The sequence below is a fragment of the Rhinoraja longicauda genome, chromosome 19, assembly GCF_053455715.1.
Source record: "Rhinoraja longicauda isolate Sanriku21f chromosome 19, sRhiLon1.1, whole genome shotgun sequence".
NCBI lineage: Eukaryota > Metazoa > Chordata > Chondrichthyes > Rajiformes > Arhynchobatidae > Rhinoraja > Rhinoraja longicauda.
The window spans coordinates 738,001-752,498 of record NC_135971.1 but is presented as its reverse complement, the minus strand read 5'-3'; positions in this window follow the sequence as shown (position 1 = coordinate 752,498).

Sequence of the window (14,498 nt, the reverse complement as noted above, 5' to 3'; positions counted from 1 at the left end):
TACGGCCCCGCGGGCGGAACTGGGCACATCTTCGGCCGAGCTCGTCTACGGTTCGCCCCTGCGGGTGCCGGGCGATATTCTCCCTCCCACTCCCACCTTGCCGCCATCCGTCACGTCAGTCTTGGGCTCCCTCCGGGAACGGGTGGGTTCTCTGGCTCCAGTCCCCACCTCTAGTCACGGAAGCACAGCAGTTCACGTTCCTTCGGAATTGCGGAGCTGTGATTTCGTGTTTCTTCGGAAGGATTGCCACCGTCCCCCTCTGCAGCCGGTTTACCAGGGCCCGTTCCAGGTGCTCAAAAGAGGGACTGTAACCTTCACCTTGCAGGTAGGATATCGTCAGGAGCTGGTTTCAGTGTCCCGTCTCAAGCCGGCCCATTTAGACCAGGACCTCCCCGTGTCGGTGGCTCAGCCGCCGCGCCGGGGCCGGCCTGTGGCTGCTCGACTGGTCCCGTCAGCGGCGCCCAGTTTACCACCTTTTGGGCCTCCGCCGCCTATGGTTGGTCCCGGGCTGCCGTTGTTCATCAAGTGCCCCACGTCACCTGCACCCGCCGCTCCGGTGAACCTCCCATCGCCTCCAGTGGCGGCGTCCCCCCCGCCTCCTGTCACACTGGGGGTATCGGTTTCCCCCATCCGTACACGTTCTGGGCGGGAGGTTCGGCCGCCCGTGAGGTATGGTTTCGAGGGTTCTGGGGGGGGGTCATGTAGGGACATAGGGATTGGCCAGGTAATAGAACCCTCGGATTGGATTACGGTCACGGGGTGAGGAAGCGCGGGGTATTTAAATGCTTGGCGCCAAACCAGATTAGAGATTAGATTAGTAAGTGAAGTAGTGTTTGTCCAGGAAGAAGTCTGTCGCGTTTGTTACGGGTTTGATACTAATAAAGGATTCAGATAAAACCACTCGTCTGGACTCACTACACTTAGTTCAATTTCTCCGTATAGCCTAATAATCGTTAAGCCAGGCAACATTCTGGTAAGTATCTTCTTCGACCTCTCCAAAGCTTCCACATTCTTCCCATAAAGGGGCGACAGAATCCTCGAAATACGGAGCCATCAAAGATGTAACACAACTGGCTGACTCATACCCATCACCCCGACCGATGAAAGCAAGCCACAAACCTGTGGTAAATACAATGCTGGAGGATCTCCGGTTATCAAGCAGCATCTGCGGAGAGAGAAGAGAGACTATCATCGGGTCGGGACCCCGATGCTGACTGACTGCGGTCGGGTCTAGAAAGCTGAAATAGAGAAATTGGTTAGAGAAAAATCTGGCGAGTGATGTGAATAGAGATGGGGGTGAGTGATTTGCAGAAAGGTAGAAAAGGTTACAAAAGTAATTGATGTAAACGGGGCAAAGACGATCTGCATAAGGAAAGAACCGGACGAGTGAAATGTGGACAGAGGTAGGGATGTAGGTAGATGGGAAGCCGAGAGGGAAAATAAGACGGATCAATGCAAGTGTGTGGCACGGTGTGGGAAAAGAGCGGGTAGGAAACGGAGCATGGTGAGTGAGGTGGTGCGAGATGATAGGGGAATGTGTACATCTGGGGAGGGGTCCGTGGCCGGGGAAAGAGAGACGGTGTTTGCGGTGTATTACTTGAAATTGGAGAATTTAGTATCCATGCGGCTGGGTTGAAATACCAGGTGCTGATTCTCCAGCTTTAGTGTGGGTTCACACTTGCAACCAAGATGCCAAGGGCTGAAACATTGATACGGGAACGAGAAGCGGAGTTAAAATAGTTCATAAACGGGAGCTCGAGTATGACTTTGCTGACAGAGTGCAAGTATCCGACGTAATCGTCGCCAAGTCGACCCTTGGTCTCGCCGAACGGTGGGAAGTCTCATCGGGGCCACCGAATACAATATGTTGAAAGACTGGAGCGACTCGGCTTGTATACACTGGAATTTAGAAGGATGAGAGGGGATCTTATCGAAACGTATAAGATTACTAAGGGGTTGGACACGTTAGAGGCAGGAAACATCTTCCCAATGTTGGGGGAGTCCAGAACAAGGGGCCACAGTTTAAGAATAAGGGGTAGGCCATTGAGAACGGAGATGAGGAAAAAAAATTAAGGCTGAGAGTTGTGAATCTGTGGAATTCTCTGCCTCAGAAGGCAGTGGAGGCCAATTCTCTGAATGCTTTCAAGAGAGAGCTAGATAGAGTTCTTAATGATAGCGTAGTCAGGGGGTATGGGGAGAAGGCAGGAACGGGGTACTGATTGAGAATGATCAGCCATTATCACATTGAATGGCGGTGCTGGCTCGAGGGGCCGAGTGGCCTACTCCTGCACCTATTGTCTATTGTCTATACCATACGCCTCTTTACACCTCTACTTACTGATGTTGCCACTTACCCGGGGTGATGGACTAGATCCCAATATTGTTCTGCAGATCAAGGTTTTAAGGGCTTTCATTAATGTTATATCTTCCCTTAATATTTCTCCTCCCATCTTGTACTTTCCCGGACAGCCCTCCACTTACTTCATCTTCGTTCATATCTATCAACGATGTAAAAACTGTGTGTGTTTTTACAGGCTCCCTTATTGTTCGCGATCCCCAGATTTGCGGACATCTGAAAAACTTCTAACCACCAGGTCTACATTTAGCCCAAATTCGTTTATCCCTTGGATTTTCTCACACTTTTACTGTTATTTTATTGTTATTTTCTATCTTGTACATTTGAGCTCCGCTGAGGCAATGCGCACTTACACATTGAATTTCGTTGTCTGTACCACAATGACTATAAAGAAATGATATTCTATTCTATGACACAGATGCTGCTTGACCCACTGTGTTTCTCAGGGTGGTTTATGCTTTGCTCCAGATTTCAGCAGCTGCAGTCACCTGTGTCCCCGGAGCATCACGGAATATCTGTTGAATAAAGATCTTGCAGTTGAAGTCTCATGCTGGCCGAAAGAGGGGACACGGGTATTTTCCCCTAATAACACGGTTAATGCCGTAGGTCGGTGCATGGAACATAAATCTGACGACGTTCTTTTGTAACTTTGCAAAGACAGGTGAGACCGCACCTGGAGTACATGGCGAAATTCTTGTCAGTAGACTGGAGGATGAGCTTGCATAGAAGTGATTTGAATTGAATTGAATTGGATAAATTCGCACAAATTGCTTTGCTCGCAAGGACAAACACGACAGACAGTAGAAAATAAAAAACAAAAAAACATTATAATTTAAACATGTGAAGAATAAAATAAAATACCAGAGCAAAAGGGAGCGACAGACTTTTGGCTGTTGAGAGCTACTGCTCGTGGGGAAAAAACGCTGTTTTATGTCTGGCTGTGGCGGCTTTGACAGTCCGGAGTCGCCTCCCAGAAGGGAAGTGCTTCAAAGAGGTTGTGGCCAGGGTGAGACGTATCAGACATGATCTTAGCCGCTCCCTTCCTGGCCCTTGCAGTGTACAGTTCGTAAGTGGGGGACAGGTTGCAGCCAACAACCTTCGCAGCTGATCGAACGATGCGCTGCTACCTCCGAATGCCATGCTTGGAGGCTGAGCCAATCCAGACCATGATGGAGAAGGTGAGGACAGACTCCATGATGGCAGCATAAAACTGAACCATCAGTGCCTGTGGCAGATTGTGTTTTCTCAGCAGCCGCAGGAAGTACATCCTCTGTTGGGCCTTTTTGACTGTGGAGTCGATGGTGGCCTCCCATTTAAGGGGCTTGGAGATGATGGCACCAAGGAACTTACCGTCTGGAGGCAGATTCGTCCCTATGCTAGCTCAGTTCAATCAGGGGTTGTGTTCTCTGCACTCCTCAAAAGCTTGACAGAGGAGTCTGTGGAGGTGCAGTCGTTGGTGTAGAGAGTAAAGGCAAGTACGCAGCCGTGAGATGTTCTTATGCTGTGAGGATCAGCGGATCCGAGGTGTGCCTACCCAGCCTCACTAGCTGCTTCCTGTCTGTCCGGAAGTTGGTGATCCACTGACAGAGGGGTTCAGGCACAGCCAACTGGGAGAGTTTGGAATGTAGTAGCACTGGCCCAATGGTGTTGAATGCAGAGCTAAAATCCACAAACCAAATCTTGCTTAGGTCCCCTGGCGGTCCAGGTGCTGGAGGATGAACTACAGGCCTAGGTTGACTGAATACCCTTCCTTTCCCTGAATATTCATGCATATTGCTGTCCAAAAACACTGCAATAGCTGGGCGGACCACCTACTGCTAATAGTGCAGAAACGTTGCGCACAACGGGCTTATGACTGACTCACGGGAGGGGGTATGGCACGGTCTGAATGGACGAGAAACGCCATAAATGACCGTGTCGGGCGCCCTTCCAGGAAAAGAGAACCCCAGTCTCGAACGGTGACAGGTGAACAACAGGATATGATCCGACCGCGTGTGTAGCTGTGTGCACGGGGTTTGAGAGTGCATTCGATGATACGTGAGTCTATGTGATGGCTCTGGCGGCTCGAGTCAAATGGCCGATCTTGTGGCGGCCACCCTTCCCTTGTCCAACAACAATACTCCAGTCCGACTGCACACCGACTCCTGGGCGATTGCCAACGGTCCGGCCGAGTGGTACATCTCCAGTGGTACATCTCTTCAGTGTCAGTACACTCAATGCAGCCCAGCTTCCATACCAGAGCAAGCACATCAACGCAGCTCAGTACCAGTCCGCTAACATAATGTCAGCATTCCAATCCAGCGAGGTTGTAGCAAGTTCAATCGTGCTGTCTCAATGTCTTTAGTGCAGAAAGCCCATACCAATGCAGCTCGGTGCTAAGTGCCAACTTGGTTAGTCTGATGCAGCACCAATGTAATTGATCCACTCCAATGCAGGGCATTTATTTCCCAATGCAGCCCACCTATGTTGATGCAATTTGCCACATCGCAATGCACGACCGCCTCTCCCAGTGTCATCTGGTTGAGCCAACGCAATCCAGCTGCACGGAGGGGGGGGGGGTCCTGCTTCCCCCAAATGCGGCCTCGAGCGACCCTCTCCCATTGTAGTCGTCAAGGCAGCTCAGCTGAATTGATGCATTCCTACCCTAACCCCCCCCCCCCCCCCCCCCAGCCCCATCACAGACACTGGTCTCTGCAATTCCCCGAATGCTATATTCACCCAACAAACCCCCATCCCTTGCACGGATGTCCCATGATTGGGGTGGGGGGGGGGGTTGGGGATGAAACAGGGAAAAGAGGGGTGGGTAGATTACAGAACCCAACACCAACAGTCACACATTCACGCGGTTAGGCGATAACGATGAACACCAGGGCGAAAGTGCCAGCCTAAACTCAGAGGCCGTTGGCAGCTGCCGGGTGATACGCCGGAGATTGTTCGGCGGGTTGTGCAGCCAGCAAGGCAACTCTTTCCCTTCATCTCTTCTCATCTACCTACCTCCCATATTTCACTCGTCCGGTTCTTTCCTTATGCAAATAGTCTTTACCCCGTTTACATCAATTGCTTTTGTAACTTACTCTACCTTTCTGCAAATCACTCATCCCCATCTTTATTCACTGATGAACCGCCAAGTTTTTCTCTCCCCAATCTCTCTTTCAGCTTCCAAGACCCGACCCCAGTCAGTCAGCATCGGGGTCCCGACCTGAGGTTAGTCTCACTTCTCTCTCCGCAGATGCCGCTTGATAACCGGAGTTCCTCCAGCATTTTATTTACCAGAGGCGGGTGGCTTGCTTTCATCGGTCGGTGTAATGAGCATGAGTCGGCAAGTAATGTTACAGCTTTGATGACTCCGCATTTCGTGGATTCTGTCGCCCCATTATGGGAAGAATGTGGAAGCTTTGGAGAGGTCGAAGTAGATATTTACCAGAATGTTGCCTGGCTTAGCGATTATTGGCTGTTGGGGGAAATTGAAGGAAGTTGCATTAGTTTCTCTGGAACGTAGGTTGGCGGGGAAATCAGGTAGAAGTACTTTGAATTATGAGAAATAGATCAGACAATCAGAGCCATCTTCCTCTTCATATCCATATTCATATTTCCTCCCTGGGAAGTGGCCTCTAACTTTCTTACATATCCATATTTCTCATAATTTTATATTTATACCAGAGCATAGCTGGAGAGCATAGATTTAATGTGAGATGGACAATGTTCCAAGGAATGTGTGCGGGGCAGGTAATTTTTGCACGGAGGGACGTTTGCATGTGGAACACGCTGCCAGTGCTGGCAGTGGAACCAGTTACTACACTGGCATGTAAAAGGCTTTTAGATGACATATGTTCTATGTATTCAATGTATTATAATCTTCTAAACTGCCACAATGAGTCTTTTGGTCTCACCCAGCCGGCGACGTTCCTATTGTACGGCCCATTTGTCTCCACCACTCTGCTGCTGAAGTCTGGCTCCATGTCTTCTTTCCTCGTTCTATGAAGGATCACTGACCTGAGTCTGCAATAGTTTCTCGTTCGTCCACGGATTATCTGTCCTGCTGGGTGATTCCAGCTTGGTCTGTGTCTCTGTTAATTTCCTTAGCTTTACAGTGTTTAAGATGTTCAAGCTGAAGAATCTGACTGATGGGACTGTCCTGACAGCGGGAAACAAATCGAGGTGCGACCGTCCACTTCTTTCCCAAAGGAAATGTTAAATTAATTTAGCGTGTATTTAATTCAAACAAACATATATGTTTCACGTCACCATTTTATCCATTGGAACACTTCTTAGTCATACACATTGGCACTGAGCGGATTTCTCGGAACAAGCCTTGGTCAATAGCAATAACTCTCTGCACAATATCGCCCATCGTTAAACAGTGAGCTTGTACTTCGGTTTGAATAGTATTTTGTGAATCAAAGGCATAGCAATTGCTCCGATGGCCCGCCCGTCATCCATAACAATTGACTTGGAAGAGACATGGCGCTTTGAGCGCTCAGTGTAACAACGAGCCCGTTATCTCCAGAACCTTCTCTGGATCCGCAGATCAGGCTTTCTATCTCATTAACAGGAGACCCACAAACGAGGATGAAACCACTCATTGCTTCAGCTATTACGTTTTTGGAGGCCTTGTAGGGCTAGGACATTAATGACGGTAAGTTGGGATCCTTCCAACTGTGTGTGAAGTGTCCACCACATTTGCAAGGAAACAGAATGGCAACAACGTAGTTTGATAAGGAGACTCATAAAAGCATGGAGGGTATTAAACTGCACATAGAATATAAGATTAGGAAGCCATAAATTCAAGTACATATACAAATCTGCAGGACATCTTGTCGGCGCCGGCTGTTTAAACGTATCTTATACGTATTTCATCCAGCAGAAAATGTTGAGCCTGTTGTGCCCTTCACGATTTACAGTGGCCAATTCCATTCCATCCTCCGCATATCTGCGACAGGGAAGCAAAGCCGAAGCAGCCAGCGAAAGAAAATAAAAGGCCGGACGCCGACAAGGGTGAGAGATGTAAAGAAAACAAAGGCTGTCAAATAAGGAGGAACGTTGTGCAATGGAATGTAAACCGCAGCGAGGGATATGGTGGAAGTGGACGTTAGGAGAGGGAGTAGTTGGGATATGCAAGGGAAGTGGGGAACCCGGGGAATGGATATATGCGGACGGAGGAGGGGTAAGTAGCAGAGTGACAAGGCAGAGGGAGAAATATTTGCGCAACAGTATGGGGGAGGGGTAAGATAGGGTGTAGGGGATATTACTTCAACGGACATGTGGTATTCCTTGGCGCACAGAGGGCAAGTCCTCAGCAAATTCGTGAAAGCGACGCCCTCTGCGGTTGAAAAGTGGACTCGCATGGAGGGATTCCATGGTCTTGTTTTAGCAGAGCGGGGAGATGAATCTCCACGACCCAGGCCGCACAGCAGGATGTCATGTTACAACTTTGTAAAACAAAGTCACATTTGTAATACTGGGTGGATTCGCGGAATGCGCAACCGTCAGAGGTTGCAGGCGGACTAGGATGCTACCTGAAGTGGTGACTGCCGTCTGCGAGTACAGGCGGGGCATGTGCGTTTAGAACCAGAGATGAACCAGGAGGGGGGTTCTGTTTGAAGTTTACAAACCTACGAGGGCCGTAGCGAGACTAGAGACGTGAGAAACGTATCGCCTTCGCATAGATTGCCATAATCGGAGCGCAGGCGTTTCAGATGACGGGTAAGAGGGTGATGAGCAAGGGTTCTGCCACCTAGTATTAGCATCAGATCTAGAACGCATTGCGTGCGTTGGTGATGGATGCAGCCACTGTCAGCGCTTGAAAAAACATTAAGATGAACCTTTGAAATGTAATGACAAAAACGGCTACCATCCGAGTGATGGGACAACTGAGGAATGCCGATAGGTACATAGTGAATGGAGAAGACACCGTGGACAGAATATCCTTCCCTTCTACTGCGTGTCTCTGTGATCCTGAATCAAACTCGTTCAGAAGAATATATGGGCAAGAACGTCAACCTACAATGTTTGTTGATCAGAGACATTAATCACGACAGCGTTGTGGCGTTTAGATTCGTTGGCTCTGTGGCTTTCAGGTTATGCAACAAAATTAGAGTGAGGTGCAGATTTTAATAGCGCGGAAGGGGCGAGAGGCGGTGTTCCGGCCGTTGCTTGCTGGGAAAGAGGTGCAAAAAAAATGATAACAGGGCAACTGAAACCAGGCGAGATGTTTCATCCGGTTTGGCGCGTTCCAATCATGTTCAGCTATAGCCTGTGAAACGTGCGAATTAAACCCCCATTAACCATTCATCTGCCCACCTGCCCAACATGTCAAGATCTTGTTGCAATTTTGACAACCATCTTCGCCACTTTAGTGTCATCTGCAAACTTATTAATTATGCCTTGTCTGTTCTCATCCAAATCATTGATATAGATAACAAACAGCAATGGGCCCAGCACCGAACCCTGGAGCACCCACTACTCACCCGCCTCCAGTCCGAAAAACAACGTTCTACCGTCACCTTCTGCTTCCTTCCATGAAACCTATTTTCAAACCAATGTTCTATCTATTCGGCTAGATGTCTTTTGTTCCCAAGCCATGCAGCCTTTCGGAGCAGCCTGCCACACGCACCTTCTCAAACTCCTTGCTCAAATCCATATATACGTCGCCCTCAGCTCTGTCCTCAACAACCTTTTGCTGAGATCTTCAAAAGCGAACGGGAAACTACAGGGAACTTGATCAATTACCTTGTTTAATTCTCGTTTATATAGAACACTTCAGGATACGTGCCAATCACACAAAGCCCAACTATTCACCTGCAAAGAATAAACTCACTGAAACCGCCAAGTAACTGGAAAAGATACTTCACATTGGTGGAACTAGTAGCTCTGCTGGCAGGTAACTGCGGAGCCCCTGTTTCACTCCGGACACGTAGTGATGATAGTGTGGAGTTTGAACGCTCTCCTTGAGACATCTTGGATTCTACCAGTCTCCCCAGAGTTCCTCTGACATTTGAAAGACTTGGGTGTTGTTCGGCTGATTTGACTGTTTAAAATGTGTCGATAAGTGTATCACCTGGAGAAGCTAATGGGAACGCGGGGCACATTGAAACGAATGTTGTCTGTAGGTTCTTGTTCAATGGCGGGATATATAGGGGTCGGGGCTGTGAACACATTATGTGACTCTATGATTTAGATTTGAGTGAAGCGCGCAGTTGAAAATAAGCCATGGAATAAATGTTTTCAAAATCAGTGCTAAGACTTTGCTTGTCATTGGCAGTAATACCCCAGAATCCAAGCCAGTTGGTGGGAATGCAGGAGAATAAAAGTAAATTAGTGTCAAACGGATTAAATAGGTCGACTGCACGGATCTGATTTCCGGCTTTTTGCGTCTGCAACGCTTGTTTGCCACCCAAGACAAATAAGGGCGGCAATTAGTTTAAACCAGTCCCATTCAAGCCAAACACACGAGAACACAAACTGGTGTCTCCGGCATTGGAAACTGGTGTCTCCGGTGTTTTCATTGTCATCAACTGGATTGTTCACCAATGGTGGAGAATATTAGGCGGTATTAAATTATGAGTGTAATAAGTTATGTTTCCATGCACGGGGCCGACCTTTCCAATGAATTATGACTGTTTCGATTTGAAACCAAACACATTCCATTGGTATTTCCCTGATGACGATTTGGAATGACAACTCATCCCTTCAGACAATCTATGGCGTCACCGATTCAAGGCGAAATTAAATGTGGATAGAAAATTGGCTTCATGGAAGGAAGCATAAGGTAATGGCGGAAGCTTGCTTCTCGGACTGGAGGCCTGTGACTATTGGTGTGCCTCAGGGTCGGTGCTGGGCCATTACTGTTTGTCATCTATATCAATGATTTGGATGCGAACATCAAGTTAGCAAGTTTGCTGATGGTACAAAAGAGAATGGTTGTGGAAAGATTGCAACAGGATCTTCAGTTCAGTTCCGTTTAGTTTATTGTCACGTGTACGGCCGTATAGTAAAAAGCATTTGTTGCGTGCTAACTAGTCAGCAGAAAGACAATGCATGATTACAATCGATCAAATTACAGTGTATACATACTGTACATGATAAGGGAATAACGTTTAATGCAAAGTAAAGCCAGCAAAGTCCGATAAGTCTTAATTGATTGGTCAGGTGGGCTGAGGAAAGGTTGATGGAATTTAATACATAGAAATGTGAAGTGTTGCCTTTTCGGAAGTCTAACATGGCCAGGGCTTACACAGTGAATGGTAGGGCTCTGGGGAATGTTGTGAAGCGGATGGGTGTATGGTTCTCGAAGGTGCATGGTTCTCGAAGGTGCCATCGCGGGTAGATCGGGTAGTCGAAGTGGCTTTTGGCACAATACCCTTCATCGATCAGACAATTGAGTATAGAAGTTGAGAGGTGATGTTGCAGTTGTCCAAGTCGTGAGTGAGGCAGCATTTAGAGTACTTGTTGAGATCTGGGCACCGTGTAATAGGAAAGACGTTGTCTAGCTGGAAAGGTATAGAGAAGATTTACAAGTGGTTGCCAGGACTAGAGGGTGTGAGCTACAGGGGGCGATTGAGTAGGATGAGACTATTCCTTCGAGCGCAGGAGGATGAGGGGTATTTTTATGGAGGTCTATATAATCATGACAGGAATAGATGGGACAGATGAACAAAGTCCCTTGCCCAGAGTCGGTGAATGAAAGATCAGAGAACATAATTTTACAGTGAAGGTAAAGCCATTTAATAGAAATCTAAGGGGTACCTTGTCACACAAAGTGTGGTTGTGTTGGACAAGCTGCCAGAGGAGGTAGTTGAGGCAGGGATTTTCGCAACGTTTCACAAACATTGGGAAAGGACAGGACAGGTTTAATGGGATGTGGACCAAACACGGGCAGGTGGGACTAGTGTAATTGGGACATATTGCCCGGTGAGGGCAACTTGGGCAGAAGTGTCTGTTTCCACGCTGCATCACTCTATAACTATGTCTGTTAGCCACTACTGGCTGGGACTTAAGGAATAATCTCGTGAGTCAGTCAGTGTTAAAAATTATTTCAAATATCAATGGAGATAACATTTAACTTTAAAAATGTAATTCGACTAAGTATTTGAATCTCGGTGTAGGAGTTGTCATTGTTGAGACAATGTAAATCAGTGACTGGGCATTTGAAGAACCGCTGATGATGGAGCTGTGGACGTCGCTGGGCTAAAAATCACAAGGAACACACTCTTGAATGTGCCTCGTGTCATTAATGTTGGAAGTTTTGCATGTACAAATAGCGGTGGTGAAAGCAAAGGTTTAAAAAAACACAGGGTGCCAAACACAATGTAGATATTTAGGTTTTGATTTAACTTTGACAGATAAAGTCCAATCGGCAGAGACTGGAAGATGAGCGGTTTGCAGAAATCGCGATGAGGATTTGTTTTCTCCGAAGTGCCTGAACAATTGTTCAGCCTTGTGGAGCTTCACCTGAATAACCACGTGGTACTTATTTCACAATATTATGCAACTCTGTGGAAAAATAGGTTTGCTCAGGGACTGTGATCAACATGAAACTAATGGCACCCAACGGTCCCGCAGTGATAATCCCTTTCCTTCAAATAAGGGAACCTTTCCAATGATCCATTCCACAATCAAATATAGAAATTACCTAAATGCCATTGGAGGATAAGCGTTGACAAGGAGATGGACGAAATACAGATTGTTGTGGTCATATATGCGATGCAAAAGATATACTACCCGATCCTGGCTATTCTCGGTGTTCCGGGTAAGTGAGGAGAGCTGTCGGTTACGCTGTGCGTATTTGAGAATCTGGCTGTATGTCTCTCGAAACTGCCTCTTTTAATTTCAAGTTCAGTGATCGCACTCTGTTGGGGGATTATTAATGCGCGAACCATTCTTGCTGTGACTGTCACTTTGAACATCGTAGTTTGCAGGATTAAACGCAGAACGATCGGCAATTTCCCGGTGTTTGCACTGGTTAATATCGAGCACAGTCACGTTGTATTGCATCTATTATGCCCATTGTCCAGTTCCAACTGAATTGATGGAACACACAAAGTCATAGTGGATGGTGGAAATACTAACTGTTAAAGGAGTTTAGTAAGTGCCGGTCAATGTTTCAATTCAGTGCCCTTCCACTGAGTGATTTCGTGGCTTACATTACCACAGCAGAATCGGGTGAATTGCGGAGCGGGTTTAGAACTACAGACTCAATGATAATTATTAACCATTTCGAACCTAATCATGTTTCTGTCGAAATCATCCCAGTCTCCTCTTTGCATCAACTGATCTACTCTTTGCGATTAAAATCTGCGTTTCATGTTTGCCGTTTAGTTCGATTGTTTGATTTCCAAAACTTCCTTTGAAGAGAAAGTTGCACGTCATCGTGGTGTTGTGTGATGCACTTCACAGTGCTAGGAGAACGGGCTTTGTTCCCTCTCTCTATGTTAACTGTGTGACTTAGCAAGTGTGCGATCATTCGATATAAAACTCCTTCCTCAATTGCAATTGCAATTACTCCAATCACAAATAAACCAGAAATCACACATTCCCATCATTTACCAAGTCAAAGATAAGCATCATCTGGGTTAATTGCAAAATGGAAGTTAATCGATACTCACTAACTGCATGGTAAACGCCAATCTGATTCACGCCAATGTAATTTTGGAATCCTTTCTGATACTGAACCACTTGTCTGGGGTAATCTACACGCATTCACACAACATACACGTCCTGTCTACCGATGTTTATGTCGAGCAGTGCATTTGCCACATGGTATTATTAACCCTTATTCCTTGAGTCACGCAACATTGTTCTTTGCTTTCGGAATCACACGGATTCAATGGTGAAATTGCTGATGATGTTCACCGAAGTACAGTTTGTTTTTTCACGGTGCTCGACATATGTAACTCACACAATGCGGAGGTTGCAAGCATCTTGCGCTGGTAACATGATCATTCTTTTTGCATCACAGTGAACCTGGTGACAATTGAGGTCCTGTCTCGGGGAAAGTGTGGTCTCTCCAGCTGCGTCACCCGGTACCTGGTGGCCATGGCAGCGGCGGATCTACTGGTCATTATCTTTGACCTGATATTGAGGCAGATTCCGATTGCTCATCACATAATTTTTGTGAAGTCCATCCCCCTGTGTAACATCCACGCCGTCTTGCTTTACACAATGACCGACTGTTCTGTGTGGTTCACCGTCTCCTTCACCTTTGACCGATTTGTTGCCATCTGTTGCAAAAAGCTGAAGCATAGATATTGCACCGAGAAAACTGCGGCTGTGGTTCTGGGCACAGTGAGTGCACTGAGCAGCGCAAAGAATGTTTTCTGGTATTTTATGTACACACCTTGGTACAGATTGGTGAATAATCCCTGGTTTTGTTACATGGATGTCCGTGTTCTGGTTTCAACTACCTGGACAGCGATTGAGTCTCTTCATTATATTCTCACCCCCGGTGTCCCGTTTGCATTGATTCTGCTGCTCAATGCTTTAACAGTGAGATACATTTTGGTGGTCAGCAGAGCCCGTAGGAGACTGCGTGACCAGAAAAGTGCGAAGGGCCCCAGTGATCTCGAAATGGTGAACCGAAGGAAATCCGTGATATTGTTGTTATTTATCTCAGGAAATTTCGTTCTGTTATGGGCGGTATTTACATTTTATATAATAAGTAGACGTGTGTGTTATTTGAGCCGATGTGTTTTTTGCATTCCTACCTTTGTGTCGGAAATAGGATTTATGCTGCAATTATTTAGCAGTTGCACGAACACGTGCATATATGCGGTGACACAGACGATGTTTAGAAAACAATTGTTGACTGTGTTGACATATCCCCTTGTTGGACTGATAAGATTAATTAAACTGAAAAATTATTGAAAACTAGAGCATTTAAAGAACCATAATGAAATATTAGAATCAGACCTGTTGAAATGCATTACGCAAACAGATTCGGCACCCATTGTGATCACTCTGAGCATCAACCATCAATTTACACTAATCTGACATTGATTCTATTCTCCATACATTGGAATAATCCCAGAGCTCTTCCCCCCAAATCGGAATTAAGCGGCATAATCGGGGGAATTCACAGAGGATGCACAACGTCCACATTGATTGTCATTGGAAGGTGGGAAGTAACATATATTTCCAGGCTAAA